The 16,208-nt window shown below is 45.7% G+C and overlaps 1 protein-coding gene across 5 annotated transcripts in view; it reads left to right on the forward strand.

The window, feature by feature from the left end:
• Nucleotides 1-16,208, forward strand: part of COL26A1 (collagen type XXVI alpha 1 chain) — a 175,734-nt gene that overhangs the window by 115,936 nt on the left and 43,590 nt on the right. The window lies entirely within an intron of this gene.

Below are 16,208 nucleotides of genomic sequence, written 5' to 3' on the forward strand. Positions count from 1 at the left end.
ATAAACCATTTATCTAATTGTAACTGGGAAGGACTAAAGTGGAATCTTTATCTGCTCCTCAGAGGAGAAGCAGAACTTAGTGGATGGTAGTTGCTGTTAATGGTGGAATAATGAAAGAAAATGTATTGCACAGTGGCTGTTATATTATTCTGTTAATAGTGCAAAACTGTGGTTCTGAGAATTTTGCTATGGCTTGCAGTTAGTCTGAATGCTCTGTAGTCAGGTAAAAGGCTTTCAGCATCAAACTTGTTGCACTGTCTGTGACTTGTATCTCCTACCCATTTTCTATGACCACCCATTCCCAGAAATCTCATGCAGGATGCACTTGGTTGCTCTTATGTCAAGTCTTCAAACCTGGTGAGGCACTGAAAGACTGGGTTAATTCGCTTCCTGATCAGTCCCCCTCTTTCAGAGAGTGCTGTCACATCAATGCAGCTGTCTGGGGTCCTGGCTGCAATGAAGATCTCAGTTAAAAGGGGATGATGCATCAGGAGAACACTTGCTATGGTTGCTCATCTGAGCAAAGCCATGGTGGGAGTTTATGGGAACATCCCCTTGGGTCCCTGATGTGATTTACCATGTCCTTGATGAATGAGCATCACTTGAACCCCATATTTGGAATTAAACCAGCTGAAAAGATTCCTCACATTGGCAGCAGAGGAGGTTGGGGCAGGTGCCTCTGAGGCACAATTGCTGTAGGAAAAACAAATAAGGTAGGCTTGGTGTCCGTTCAGGGCAGTTTTCTGTTCATCCTCATGTCCCATGCTTGCCCAGTATTACTGAAACAGCTGCTGGGAGTCACACCAGCAGCCAAGTCTCTATTTCCTTCCCCCAAAGGACCAGAGGTTCCTCCAAAGCTGGAGGTGACACAGAAGAGCTGGAGCAATATTAAAGCATCAGTCCTATAAAGAAATCTGTGGGGTTTAGTGAGTATTTGAGGGTCTTAAGAGACTCCAGGCCTTGTGCAGATTAGCACTGGTGTAATTGCACCAACATCCCCTGCGCCAGTGAAGATGAAGAGGAGGACAATAAACCAAGCCTGCTGCTGAGCTTTCTAGGCATATGTACAAAACCATCCAGGACCCCAAACTAACAAAAACCATATCCAAAGCAATTATCTGATCTTGTTTGTTTGTTTTTAATGGGATGTTTCTTGACACTGGTACAACAAACGCGCTCTTGTAAAATCTTGTAACAGTTGTTTGTAGTTAGTATCTTCAAAATGGTTTTATGTGTGTAGACTATGACTAATACATCACTCCTGTGTGACCGTCATCCTCCAGTGCGGTGGGAAACTTTTGGTACCAAGACAATTATTTCCTCAGTTTGTTTAGCATTATTCTTTTTCCTTTTTTACCCGTTTATGCAAGAAAACAGATGCTGATTTGCTCATAGACTGTGCTTCCCAGATGAAAGTGTTTTGTGGTTCACAGACTTAAATAATTAGGTCTTCACAGACCTCAGACTGGTTTACACAGACAGCTGGAGTCGTCATCTCTGGTTTTATGCTTGGAGATAGAAAAATCTCCAGAGGCAAGGTAACCAGCCCAGCTCACAGGCTGACGTGTTCTCTGCTGTTCTGAACATTAGGAGATGCTGCTAAAGGGCTTTCCCCTCTCCTTGATTCCTTCTCCTTGTCACAAACTTACGCACCAGCCACTGGGAAGGTGCTGGGTTCTTCTTCCCATGGCTCAACCAAAATGACAGCAGCTGCTGTCCCTCCTTGAACCTGGGACCATTTTTTTCCCCCTAGCATGCAATTGATGCAATGAGAACCATTATCCAAAAAAACCTTTCAAACCAACCTCAAACCCCTTTTCCATTCAACCAGAATGGATTGCTGCAGCCTGTTCCATTCAGTAGATTTTTCTGTGGTTGTATTTCTTGGAAGCACCATCTCCAATAGAGGCACAGGGCTCTTTTACAGGCTTATTTCAGCCCTTAGAGCACGAGTGTGTGTGTCTGTGCCTGCAGGACTGCTGTGGGTGGGAAGGGAGAAGTGCTGGCAAGAGTGCGGACGAGCCGAGCGGGGAGAGCAAAGGCACTTTCATTCCTTACCAAGTTTTGCTCCACAAGCTGAGTAAACGTTTTCTCTGCTGAAGCAGTGCTGTGCAGGCGGGGGTTTGACACGTTCCCAGTGATAATTGCCTTGTCTCCCCCCCGCAGGTTCATCTGGCCGCCAGCACGGCTCCTTTCCCAACCAGCACCGTAAGTGGGCAACATTGAACATCATGGAAAAGCAGAGCCTAAGAGCAAAGCGGGGTGCACTCCCGGGTGGGGGGCCATGGCAGCTTGGGGTGCCCTTTGCTTATGGGGGGAAGCATATGGGAGGGGGTCTGTGAGTCTCTGCTTTTTGCCTCAGTTTCCCTCCAGTATCCAGAGGGCAAGGAAAAGGGGAGCTGGAAATGCCCCGCTCCTCTCAGGCTCAGGGAATTGCCCAGGCAGCACCTGATGAGCACCTGGGAAGGGCTATCCTGCTTCCACTTTCTTTGTTTGCCCTTGGGTCAGTGTCTGAGAGGGGACACCAGGCTCCACAGACCCTGGGTCTGTCCCAGGGCGCCTGTTGTGCTCTCCTCCTTGCAGTTAAAACCCACCCCCCTGTTTTCCCTGACCTGCTCATGCTCCTCATCAGTCTTTGGGGGTGCTATTGTTGAGAAGAGCCAGAAGGGGGGTCAGCTCGATGAGGTGAGTGCTGCAGGGTTCTCAGAGGGAGGGTGGCTGTGCCCCTGATGCAATTGCAGGCTGCCTGTGAGGAGAGAGGTTCATCAGCCATTGGCATCCACAGCCTGGTGTCTCCTCATGTCCAAGTGTTTCTGTGACACTGGTGTTGGTGTCTCTGAACAACCTCCCCTGAGAAAACTCAAATGGCTTTAAAAGTTGAAAGTGAATGAGAGCTTATTTGTTGCCTGCTGGTGCATGAACTGTAGGTCTCCAAACTGATGGTAAAAGTGGCTTGCAAGTGCTCTGGTGCATGTGCAAAAGCCCAAGCAACGTTTTAAATTCAACCATATATCTCCAATGATGGTAATCAATAAGAAGCAGGAATTTACATGGGAGTCTTTGTACCTGATAGCCATGTGCAGGTTTTGTGGAAGAGGAAAATCGTGGGACCTTTGGAGCAGCAGCACATGTGCTGAGCAGACAAGTTACTTGAAGGGCAAGCAGTGGTATGCAAGGGCATGAAGAGCTCACTCTGATCTGCATCTTTGTTCTCCTTGCTGAACACATACTCGGCAGAAAAATGAGCATCCCATAGCCCAAAAGCTCTTATGAAGCCTTAAATTTGGGTGAGCATCTGTCTGCCCCACCCTCTGTTGGAGACATGCTTCATGTTCTAGCTGCAGTTCATCTCTGTGTGCTCTGCCCATGGATGTTGCAGACCATGCTTCTGATTCCCCATTAACCAGAGTTGTTCAGCGTAGAATTGGTTGTTGATCCCAGCTGGAGTGGGCAGTAGCCAAGCAAACAGCCTGGCAGGGATCTGCAGTGCTGCATCCCTTGGGTGGGACCCTGGCACTGAAGATGCCCAACACCTATTCCCAGCGCTCACTGCAGAGGCCAGAGGGCATTGGGAGTGACTTCAGGTCCTTCCTCGAAATTCTTAGTTCTTATTGTATCAGGGAAAAAAATCCAGATACAGATACAGAAGTCAATCCCAGTCCTCTGGGAGAGAAGGATCCCTCAGTTCTTGTTTATATCCTCTTTCATATTCTCTTCCATGGTTGGGGATGCTGTTGCTTACTCCTCTTTTTTCCTTGGGCATGTCCTGGCACACAAATGCACTTCTTACCACACTGGCCCTTGTACTGGAACCACCATGCAGAGGAACTAAATCACATGTCCAAGAACATGCGGGAAAGTATTGTGTCGGCAGGAATTGCATCTAAATCTTCTGCACTTCTTATTTTTGGTCCCACCACAGGCCAGTCTTGCTTCTGGATTGTCTTTTTAAAGTGGTGATTTGTTTCCTTGGTCTCTCCACTTTGTGCTTCAATTTCTCCCTCAGTGGCTGTGCCCTTTTCAGTACGTGCCCTGTTCTGTGTCCGTAGAGGGCAGGAATAGCTCTGCCCCCTGCACACCATGCATGGCCCTCTGAGGAGACAAGATAGTAGATTATTTTGTGGCTTACTCCATTGTGCACTTCTGTGCACCATTAAGGCTTCATCCATGCAAAATCTATCTGATGCTGCTGTTCTCCTGCTAACCTGACAGTGGGGGTTAGAGGATATTGGCTGGGGTTTTTTGGCTGTGCAAGGAATTTGCCATATCAGCAGTTTGGCTTAGGATACCTCTAGTTGTCCTGTGCTTGAAGATGTTTCCTTCTATGGTTTGCTCTTAATCATTTGACTTCCAAATGATACCCTGATTTTTAGGATGTAGGCTCAACTCTTTGGAAGTATGGAGCCAGGCAGCAGCGCAGAGATGTACTGCTCCTCACAGGGTAGGGACGTGCTCTCTGAGGTATGGAAGGGGAGGTGGCTATTCAGAAATGAACAATGAAACGTGCAGGAAGGATTCCACACTTCCCTGGGGACTAGGTAAACTAAAATTGTGCAGTGTAGGTGTACATGGCAGGAGGAAATATGCCACGTGAGTAGAGAACAGGTAGGCTGAGGGCACGAGCACTGTAAAATCAGCTCCTTCCCACTGCAGCGTTCATTAACTCTGATATAGGCAGGACCAAGATGGAATAACAGAGAGCTAACAATGAGCTCTGTTTTAAGTGGCAGTAGAGATCTGACTGCAGATGCTTTTCTGTCTTTTCAAGCTTAAAGAAGTGGAGAATTTTCTAATTCAAGTGCATGGATTGCTTGAATTTTGTCATGGGCTTTTTCTACCCCTGGGTGACCTGCATCCCAGTACCCTGGGAATGTTATTCCAGGCGTCCATCCCACTGTCTTGGGCAAGGTGGGAAGGTAATACCGTGTTACATTTAGGTACTGGAAGTGCTTCAGAAGCGTGAGTGGCTGCTGTGTTTGTACAAGGTATAGAAAAGCTGTCTGTTTTCTGTTCCTTGTAGGCTCATAAGCACTGCAGCAGCGAGAGCTCTGCAGAGGCTTCTGGCCACACTCAGGCACTTTCGACCCTACCCGAGGTGGGTGTCTTTGCCTGGTCCTTCCTATTGGCTGTTCCTAAGCATTCAGCCCATCAGAAACTTCAGTTTCAGGGACTAAAGTGGAATTTAAACTATCTGAATATAGTTCTTTGTGTCAAATCAAATGATTTGTTAAAGTGAGGCCAGGTTTGTGGGGAGAATCAATCTTCTTTATTAGATCAAATGATGTGGAAAAAGCAGATGAACTTTCAGGCATATTAACCCTTCTCCTGGCTGGTGTTTGGATTACAAGAGCAAAGGATCCGTTTGCCAGGGGTGGCTGGGCTTCAGGATATGCCTCCACACCAACTATTCCTCAGTGGTCTTGGTCTGAACGCAGACGTGGGTGGCATTTTTGGGCATGCTTGTACGCTTTTGAGGAGGGAAGGTCTTGTCTCTCCCTCAGTATTTGGACACTAGATGTTACTACACAACAAATAATGGGCTCTGCTCTGCAGCTGACTCATTGTGCAAGTCTGGGGCTAATTACTGAATCCCTCTGTGCCTCAATTTCCATCTGTAAAATGTCACAGATGCCCACCATTCATAAATGGCTTTCAGATTTCCAGATGAGGTGCTGTGTAAGTGTAGAATAGCATTAGTTTATGCATATTGTGCTAGAGTATAATATAAACCACATGCAACAGAAGAGCCTCACAGATGTGTGTCTTTCAACTGCAAAAGGCAGTGCCTGGGCTGATGATTTAGCATCGCACTAATTGGGCTAAAATAGGAGATTGCTTTTGTACTGATGCAATTGTCACCATTCAAGTCCTCATTTACCAACAGTTTTTGGAGATAGCCCAGTTATTTCCTATTGAGGAGAAGTGTAGTGCCTTGGGTTTCAAAGCACAGCAATTTATAGCAAACGTCGACGTTTTTATAGCATCCCCATGCTGGCTGTCCTCACTTCTGGAAGGGGACTGCTCCTTTGTGTACATTGAATGTGCATCTTGCTTGGCCTGTAGCTGCACTTAGCGCTTTTTTTGCTGCCTGCAACCTTTTGGGCATATCCTAATCTCAAAGCAGAGGCATTTGAGTCATTTGCATTGCCATTATTGGGTGTTGCATCTGCAGGAATCCTCATTTATTGATAAGAAAGCTGGTCCTGTGGCTGCAAGCTAGTGAGTGCCTGGCAGCTGCTCAGCATTTAGTCAGTTCTCAAAGTTTAAAGGATTTGTGGGCTGTGAAGGTTTGGGTTTGGGCAATTAACTTTGGTGAAGTGCTTGAGAGTGTCTTACAGGCGCATTTCATGGAGAGAGATGAACTTAAACAGTTAAGAGGTTTGATTTGATGAAGTGCCCTTAAGTATCCCGATTGTGCTGTTGGGGCTAAACTCTCAGGGGGTAGGAAACCAAGGAGCTCCTTTGACTGCAGGGGAATTACGGTTGTTCCTTCCAGTTGAAATCTGGCTCTGTTCTTGCTTCAAAGTGCCAACATCGTCCCTATTGCCAGCAGCATCGTGTGACAGCAGGAAACAGTGACTGTGCGTTGAGCCTCTATCCTCTAGCTGTGTTATTTTAAAGCCGTGGTCTGAGCTTATTTGCCAGTGTATTGTTGGAGTGATTAGTGATGCTGAGCTGTTGTGAGAAAAAGGTGTGGGATTGGGGAGATGAAGGGATCTCTGGAGATAGTCAGTTCCTTCTTGGTGTATTGCATACAAATTGCACCATTCCGCCTTTGTCCAGGTTGGACTTGCTGGCTGTTCTCCCCGTTCCTCACCACTGCTTAGAGGGAGGGTCAAAATTCAGTGTCAAATTCTCCACAGCTGTAGGAGTAACATAATATTGAGGCTGAGTGCATGGGGTGACAGGCGTGGGAGAGACGGTTGGCTGGCAGCCAGCCTTACCCAATGCTTGCCATGTTCCAGGAGAAATCTCCCTGGATGCTGGGCCTTCATTCATGGGTCTAAACTTGCCATTAAGGTATTTTTAAGGAGAGTTTCAAGGTGGAGGCAGCTAGAATCTAAAAATGAACTTCCTCAAACTACCACCACCATGATGTCTTTTAGGGGATGCTTTATACTGTGGTGCTCATTGTTGCGTAGATGTCATAAACCAGAGAAAGCACCAATAGGCAAATTGTGAATACAGGCTCAATCCCATCAGAAAGTAAATAAATCCCCAAATTTGGGAAGTTCTGGGTTAAAATAACAAGATGTGGGAATTCTGGAAAGCATTTTGATTCTGGATATCCTGTGATTTTTCATTCTAAAGCGAGTTAGAGCAGCCTGGTGTAGCTAATTTGAAGAGTTACAAACCTGAAACTGGAAGGTGCCTGCCTAACCCTAAGTGGGTATTCCCTTTACTAATTTTTCTTCACCCAGAAGTTAACAAGGAAACAACAAAACCAAAACAAAAGGTCCTTGTGCTAGCCACTAATCTGATGCAAATGTTACCTTGTTCTTCATGTTATGGGGACCAGATGATATGAGGGGTTTGCTGGGTCTCCTGGCTCCCCAGTGTCCCTGGGTGTCTCGAAGAACAAAATCCAGCTGCAGAGAAATGTGGAAGGGATTTCTCTTTCTGCTGGCTCAGATCTATGAGGACCACTGCAGAGCTCAGGGATTTAGATAAAGCCAGCAAAGGGTAATTAGAGTAATGGTCCTCAGGAGACTATCTTGTATCCTTGAACCGTTGCACTCCAGCTCCCAAGTGCTGAGTGGCAGTCATTTGCCTTGTGCAGAGACATGGGGTGTTGAACAAGGGCTATGGGGTGTCATGCAGAGCCCCAGGGAGCAGTGAAGTGTGGGAGAATGGACAAACCAGGGTGGCTTGAACCTGAAATGTTGACGTGGGAAATTAAAGCATTGCAAAAGTGCTTCTGGCAATAGTAATAGTAGTAGTAGTAATAATAATCAGAGTGTATTTGCTGTGGAAAGCATGGATGTTGTAGAAAGCATGGGCAAACATAGTATTTTGGTGTTCAGGGAGCCAGATTCTTCTGAATTCAGACATTCCTTTTCAGTTGCTGAAATAATTGTTTTCCATATTGTTTTTTCAGCTAATTTTTGTCTTGGCTAAAGGCAGCCAGTGCTAAATGTTCTGGATGAGGAACCACTAATGCTTGACTGAGCATCCTAAATGTAATATGGTTATGGGTTACAGGGTCTGTGCAGAGAGGAGGCATCTAATCCTAGAGGTGTCTTGCAGGCTGAAGTGCAATAAAACTCAATGCAGGGATAGAATTTAATGTCAGATATCCAAACTGGAAACAAGATGCATATTTTCTATACAATGGTTAACTTTGGATGCAGTTCACTAAAGAAACCTGGGTTGTCTGGCTCCGGAGTGTCTTTCTGAAAGACATATTCCAGTTAAGCACACGTTGTTTGGCTCAGGACTGTGAGAGATTCTCTGACCTGTGATACACAGGTGCAGAACCAGTATTATAAGACTCCCTCCAGACTTTATGGTGAGCCTTGATTCGCATGTTTCCTTTTGTCCTGTCTGTTTCCTTATTTCATGTTACATTATGCCATATTTTGACTGCATTTTTCCCCTGATTGCTTCTCCCAGCAGGGGAAAGCAGTCTCTTCTGGAAGGACCTCACTAATGTGAGACCATTTCAATTCGAGATGAACTTTCAAGCATAGTGGGCTTCCCATGTTGGGACTGGGGTCAGGTCTCATTAAGTATCACTCCATGTCATAGATCAGGGAGTGATAGAGAAGTGAGTGTTTCAGTGATGGTGGGTATCAGACACTGGATTTTGGCACAATAAGGACTGAACCAGCTCTAGGAGGGCTCTGTGCCCTTGGCTTCCTTGGCAGGAAGGCATGTGCGCTCCCTCCTTTTAGTCTGGGACTCTTAATCCAGCTTGCATATAGCCTTATCTTGCTGTGAGAGGTTTGTATACACCTAGCGTGTCTTTACTTTCTGTCTTTCGATTTTCTTCAGTGTGCTGTGCCACCATGCAGTGATGTAGTGGTGAAACAGGAGAGTGAAGGGCTCCTGGCAGGGGTGTATCAGAAGTACCAAGCACCCACAGTACCACCAGCATCACTTGGGAGCACCCTGTTCAGCAGCTCTGTAGTCAGCAAGGCTTTAACAAACTCGTGCTGGATAGACAAAATCTTTATTATCAGGGTCATTTCAGTCTTCAGGCAACTATGCTGGGCTACATTGGTAAAATGCCCTTGGTGTTGTCCAAAAATAATAGAAAAGAATGTTTCTAGCAAAAAGCGTTGCTTCAAAATCCAGCCATTCGCTGCTAACCCTTACTCTGACAGATAAAGATGGATTGGACATGGATCTCACAACTTCGGGTTGCCTGTGAATAAATGATCATGATCTAATTCCATATGTTAACAGAGCACAGGCCTACCCAGCAAAATAGATCGTTGGCGCTGGGAAAGAGCACAAATCCCCAGGCTGAGAGCAATTATGTATAAAATTAGTTAGTGGTGTGGGAGTGTGCATGTGTGAAATCTTAAATAAAACAATGTGAGTGATGCGAGCTGCTGAAGAACAGACCTGGGTGAATAGCACAGGGGTTTGGGCTTCATTTGCCAAACCAAAGAATTGGGAAGAAAAATGATTCGGGAGAAACTGAAATGGAAATTTTTAAGGTTTTGACACAATGTAATAACTAAAATATGGCTCTGGGTCAACCCCAATTATTTCATTTGACCCGAAATGAACTGTTTAGTTTCACTTAAGACAATTTGCTTCATTTCGTTTCTAATTTAGATGAGGTTTGAAAGAAGTGCTATTTCAAAACTGCAAGACTGAAATATGTCATTAAGTAACAATGAAAAATCATTGAAAACAAAACATCTAGAGAGAATATTGCAAAAACTTAAAAATTGCCCCCATTTCTTTTCACTTGAAGCTATGTACCAGATTTTATGTGGGTTCTCGAATAGCAGTTGGTACTCCAATAGGAGTTGGTGCTCCAATAGGAGTTGGTGCATTTAGTGGTAAGCTTCCCTTTCACTCAGTTTTGCTGAGGTTTTTAGTTACAGACACTTCAAAATCACAGAATATCATGATAACAAAAAAATATTTATTGCTTATTCAGGGAAAACCCCTGCCTTTTCCTGTTTAAGAAGGTAGAAGAAAATAGACATGAAAATGAAGTATGAATATCTTACAGGCGGAAAAAGATCAGATGGCAGTTCTCATAAGAAAGGAAATTTGAGCTGCTATTTGAAGATAGCCAGTAAAGTTAAGGGTAAAGGTTATTATAATAGAGATATAAGAGAGAGAGATTACAAATGGAGACATTTTGGCAGTGATCAGGGTCTCCTAGCAGAGATGGTGAATTATCTGTAATGATAGTAAAAAGAGAGAAATATTCTATAGGTGTTCTGTTTCATATTGATAGGCCACCTAATAACTCACAATTTACAGGTGAAAATAAAACTTTCCATCCTGCAAAATCCTGATGTGGAAACTGGGGGAGAGAACAAACCCTCTGGTCAATGAGACCAAACTTCTCTGAGCCTCCAGTTCCTTATCTGTCAGATACTTGAATTATGCTCATGGTCACGCTGAGCAGAAATGTTGTGGGGCTCTGTCAGTGCTGGTTGTGAACTTGGGATTAGAGGAACTGTGAGTAACCTATGGTTTGCAGTGGTAGTTTGAGTCAGAAAGGGGGCAAAAAGGAAGATGGTCTCATTTCCTCCTGCCTCTTTCCTTCCATGTTTCCCCATGGGGAGACCCAGCCTTGCTCAGCGGTCCCTGTGCACTGGGAGCAGAAGGAATGTGCTGTGTCAATACAGGCTGTAAGGGGTGGTTGTGTCCTCTGCGCATAGGTTAGAGCATGCAGTGTTTGCAGTTCAGCAAGAGCACAGATTTCCCCTGCAGCTGAACACGCTGAAATCTGGGGAGAGGAAGGACCTGTTGAGCTCTTCTGTTTTCAGCTGTGTGCCTTGGACCATCCCAGCATTGCTGCTGTGACTGGCCCTGGCCATCTGGGGCCCTATGCACGCAACAAGTAAATATCGCAGCAGTGAACAGACTCCTAGAGCTGAGTCCAGTGACCCTACACAACCAAAGCTCTGAGAGCTTCCCCTTACAGGGAAACAGTTCTTGCTGCAGCTTACTGGGACCCGAGCCGTGGCCACGGTGTACGAAGTGCCAGTGGGAGCCCTTCCCTCCCGCTCTCCAGGCCTTTGATTCCCGTTTGCTCTTCAGAGCAGAGGCTACCGGGCAACACAAGTGTTCTTCCTCTCCACGGTTGCTGTCAGCCCTTTGCCTTTCACATGCTCAAACCCCGTTACAGAGCTACAGACATGACTGATTCTAAACAAGTACAATTAATATATCTAGCCAACATCTGACTCTCATTAGAGGAAACGTGTTGAAAAAATAGATCCCAGGTTGGCTGTGATTTATGGCTTGAGCCTGCTATCCTTCACGAGCACTGGCGAAAGCTTTTGCAAAGGGCCAGAACATAAACTACTTAGGGAAACTCAGTATCCATGTAAAAAGGCTGGAAGGGTCAGATCAGACAAATTAAAGAGGGGTGGAGGTGCAAGCCCAGGCTGGCTGTCCCCTACTGAGGGCCACCTAGGTAGGCACAAGAGGTCCGTGTTCCTATTTCTGCTGTGGAGTTTGACTTGAAATTTCTTCTGTGCTGGAGTTGGAAAGTGTTGCTGGTTTTTATCTGTCAAAACCATGTGTATGTGTGTGGTAGTAAGTGGATGGAGGGGTCAGTGGTCTGGTGGTTTATCTCCCAACTGTCCAAATACAACATCTTGGGCACTCGCTAAGTTGACAGTAGAAGTTAGCTGTGCTTCCTACTTCCCTTGGTTGTTTTGAGCTTCTCCTTGCAAAGGAACATGGTTGCCTGGACTACTTTAGCTGACTTCCTCCATGCTCTTCCAGATTTGTTCAGAGACTGCTCTGAACTTGTCCTGGAGAAGGGTGTCTTCTAACTGAGAAAAGATGGACTCCTGCTTCCTTTGGAAGACAAGATATTCTTCAAACTGGACCTACTCAGGTTGTGTGTTACTGATGTGTAAGACAGTGCACCCGTAACGGTGTGCGGCATGAGACTTGCCTGCAGTAGCCCTGATTGTGCCGTAGCTCTCGCAGAGTTAAAGCCACTGTGTTGTGTTTCATGGAGCTGCTGTTGTGTTCCCAGTGCTCTAAACGTGGGCTGTCAGCAGCGCTTGAGGCAGCTCTGGTTTGCTCCGCCAGCCCTGCGGATAACAGAGTTTGTCCTCTTTGTGCATGTCCATTTCTGAAAAGTACAGTGGAAGTGGTGGACTTTACTAGGTGGAGAAAGAACTGCTAGGCAGGTTGTGCCACAATCAAGCTCACTGATGTATTTCTCTCTCTGTAACAGTAGGTCCTTTTTCATCATCTAACCTCTGGTCCTTTACAGAAGAAACATTACACTAACAGCGGATGAAAGGACAGTGAGACTCGGGGAAGGAAAGTGCATTGCTTAGCGTCCCAAGCAGGTTGAAGCATGACCTGTAAATGCGGTTCTCATGTCCCAGAGCCTGACTGTGTGCTATGCCCCATTGCACTGCAAGGTTGAAGTTTCTTGTAATGGCAAAATATGATCTTGAAAAAACTCGCTGCAAAGATTTTATTTGTTTAAACAAAGGCTTTGTGATTCCAGAATTCTCTCCCCTTTCATATGCTATAAACCACCTCCTCCGCCTCCCCTCTGAAATATGAATTGTGGAGTAATCCATCAAGAAAAAGACAGACAGAGCCTTGATCCCTTGACTTCAGTTGAGCTGTGCAATTTATATCTACTGAGCATCTGGCTGTAGGGAAACCAAAAGCCCTTTTGATATTCTGCAGAGACTCCGGGTATACAAATGAGCGTGGGCTGTCAGAGCTGAGAAATGGGGCAGAGATGCCAAGAGGTTTCCTTGCTGTTTTGCACAGAACTCTGACCTGTGGCCCCATGGTGATGTTGGCTTGGGGTTGGGTTTTTTTACTACCCTCAGTGCCACTGCAGTAACTGTGCTGAAATCATTAGAGCCCCATTGGCATAAAGCCGTTATCACGCCTTGCTTGTTGTCTCAAGTCAAGTGAGGACTTTGAGGGCTTTCACCCTTGAGCAGCTGAAGTGTGCAGCTATTTAATGATGAAGTTATGCAAATGCTGCGATGTGGGAATGCCAAGTTAGCAAGGCACCTCAAGTCAGGCATTCACCACTGGAAGTTGCTGCTTGGAGGAGCGGATCCAGAGTGGAAGCTGCAGGTTTAGAGCTGGGTGCCTCTTTGCAAAGCTGCAGCGCTGGAGGCACTGGCTCAGCCTTTAATCAAAGGTGGGTCAAACGTGGCAACCTTTGGGTCAGGGTTAAGTGAGTCACAGAGTACATGACTTGTTATTTTACAGCACATGGAGTCCACCATACCTCTGATATGGTAGACTTTTCCTTCCCTCCAGTTGCATTGCTTTATCCATGCAGCTAGAGAGGGGGAATAGGAGGGTGGGAGAGGAGAGGTGTGCTAGGACAGTAACAGTGAGACGTCGTGGAGACAGACTGGGTGTCACGCGATATGCTGGTACAGTCTCATGTTCATTATCTCAATTATTTATCCTCCCTGCTGGAATATTTCTAAAACAAATCCTACCATGTGTTTTGAGGTTGGGCTTCATAGAGTGAAATCACAACTCCTTTCTTGGAGTTTAGCTGGAAAAATACAAATCTGCCAACTAGGAATACGAGGGAAATAAACTATGGCTCTGTGTAGCAACAAGTGATGGATTTCTGCAGATATGGAAAGTGCCTGCTCTGGAGTTCCAGGTCAGAGAATATGTGTATTTGTCCCAGTGTTCTATTCTTTGCATGTGAAATAATGATGTGAGATTCTCAAGCTTGTTTAATAAAGCAGACTGCTTTCACCCTGATCAGAAAATTCACCTTCACAGTCTCAGGTCTTGAAACCTCCAGCCATCAGGATTAGACCCTATTTAGTAGTCAGGGAAGATATTTATTGGCTTGGTTTGTCACCACCATTCTGAGGCTTTCTGCAAGGACAGATACCAACCCCAGCCTTCAAAGCAGCCTGGTCCCCAGTGTGTTGTGAGCAAGCTTTGAATGCAGTTTCTGTAGCTGCAGTACTGAGCGTTCATCTCTGTGTTTGGAAGCATGGTCCAGCTGCTGGTTAGCTAAAGCTGTGTCACAAGGGTTTGTTGGCAGGAGGCTTGCCTTAGTAAGAAGATCTTTTTTTCATTAGAATGTCTACTTTCTGGATTAGTTAAATGTCTTTTGGGTCCAGGCTAATACCTTGGGTGTGGATCTGAGTTTCCAGGCATTTCAGAGAGGAAAGGATCAGAGTTCAAATCCAACTTGAGCTTAAGTAGTTCTCTTTCTGACCTGGGCTGTGTTTTCCATATGTTTCAGCAGGCATCACTGACATGAAGATGATATTGGTACAAATCTCACCAACCAGTGGCACTGCTGCTTCCTCCCCCCTTATGGCATTTTGTTCATTTAAATTAGGTGCTACACATGCACCTTAAAGGGCTCTTTGAGAGCTATTTAGGAACAGAGGGCTGCTGGACTGGTGCTGTTCATACACTGTCCGACAGAGACAATGAGAGTATCCTCCCCAGGATGCTGGTTGATTCACCCCTGGGTAGTATGATCCCTTTTTTATGAGCTGAGCTCTCCAGAGAGAGCTTAAATGATCAATCCATCACAAGTTATGCACAGAGATAGTTTTCAGACAAGTCAAGTCAGTCTCTCTAAACCTATGGGAGTTATCAATATGTGCAAGCCAGCAGAAGGGAGAACAGGACCCCATATTTTATTTGCTCTGTAGCACATCTGGTACGCCTTCTGGCTCTCGGGACCACTGGATTTATACAGCCTTGTCTTTCTATGAGGATGAGCAAGATCAAAAGCATGAAGCAGGTTACATGCAAGATGTAATTCCCTGTTCTACACACTACAAGCAGATCCAGACCAAACAAGCCTCACCCGTTTCCTTCCCTGTGGGACAATGCACTTATGGCACTTGCTCACTTCATGAGCTTATGAAAGCCAAAAAATATTGCCCAAGAAGTCTTGCAGAGAACAAAAATAAACGTTATTTCCTGTTGGGTAAAAGAAAGCCGATGTCAGTATTGACCTGTGAGGAAACCCCTCAATCTAAGTGTGCCTGAACCATCAGATGCTTTGTCTGCAGAATGTTGGGTATCATGACATAGAAGCTCTATGTCTAGCTCCTTTGGGAAGCCACACAGCCCCTCTTAGAGGGTCAATGAGAGAATTTCTTGGGAAGGTTTATGCAATGGGTGACTGGTTGCTGTTAGCACTTAAGCAATCTTCTTAGACTGTAAATCACTAACGTGGAACAGCCAAGCTTCCTGGCCCTCCAAACCATGTGCTAAAATCTTCGCATGGCTGAGAGCCATCAGTACATACCAGGAGCCTCATAAAACTGGAAAGTGTTTGTGGGTGAAGACTGGAGAGATTCCTTGGGGCTCCTTGTGCAAAAGGGGACAAAGCTTGTTAGGGGCAACAACTGAGTCCCAAGAGTCAAGGTGATGTTTGGTCAGGTCAAAACCCATGTTCACCTATTCCTATTCATAGGTAGGCACTGAGTTTACTCATTGTCCCCTGCATCACTACAAGCTCAGCCTGACTACACCTCAATGGTCTGTTAGGGGCTTAAGAATTACAGGTCAACCTCTCCAGCACTTCGGAAATACCAGGGTTAAATACTTCTTCTGTGGCCAGTCAATGAAAACTGGCTCTGGCCCTTAAGGAGCCCAGAAACACACAGAGATGTATTTCTCCTCTGTGGCACATGAGATAGCAGTGATTCATCACCTGAATATGGATGGTTTACTCTCTGAAATACTTCATGCTGCAAGTCATTTTCCCTTTCTTGAATCTGCTGTGCTTGAGAAGTCACGATAGGTGAGTGGTCCAGCCTGGAAAGCTGCTCTGAGAGCTGGGAACAGGCAGTTCAACAGTCCTGCAAAGTGCTGGGAAAGTGCCTTGTTGATTAAATCTTTGTTCAGGGCTTCATCATCCCTCACTTGCTTTAAAATTGCTGAAATGAAAACAGAGGCAAAGCAGCAGGCCTTCTGTTTAGAGAAGTGATGTCGTTTGGATCAAGCAATCATTTTAAACTGTGCTCAAAACCCATTATGTTAATGTTTGTTCTTGCTCAGGCACCCTGTCA

Source organism: Strigops habroptila, assembly GCF_004027225.2.
Source record: "Strigops habroptila isolate Jane chromosome 13 unlocalized genomic scaffold, bStrHab1.2.pri S16, whole genome shotgun sequence".
Classification (NCBI taxonomy): Eukaryota; Metazoa; Chordata; class Aves; order Psittaciformes; family Psittacidae; genus Strigops; species Strigops habroptila.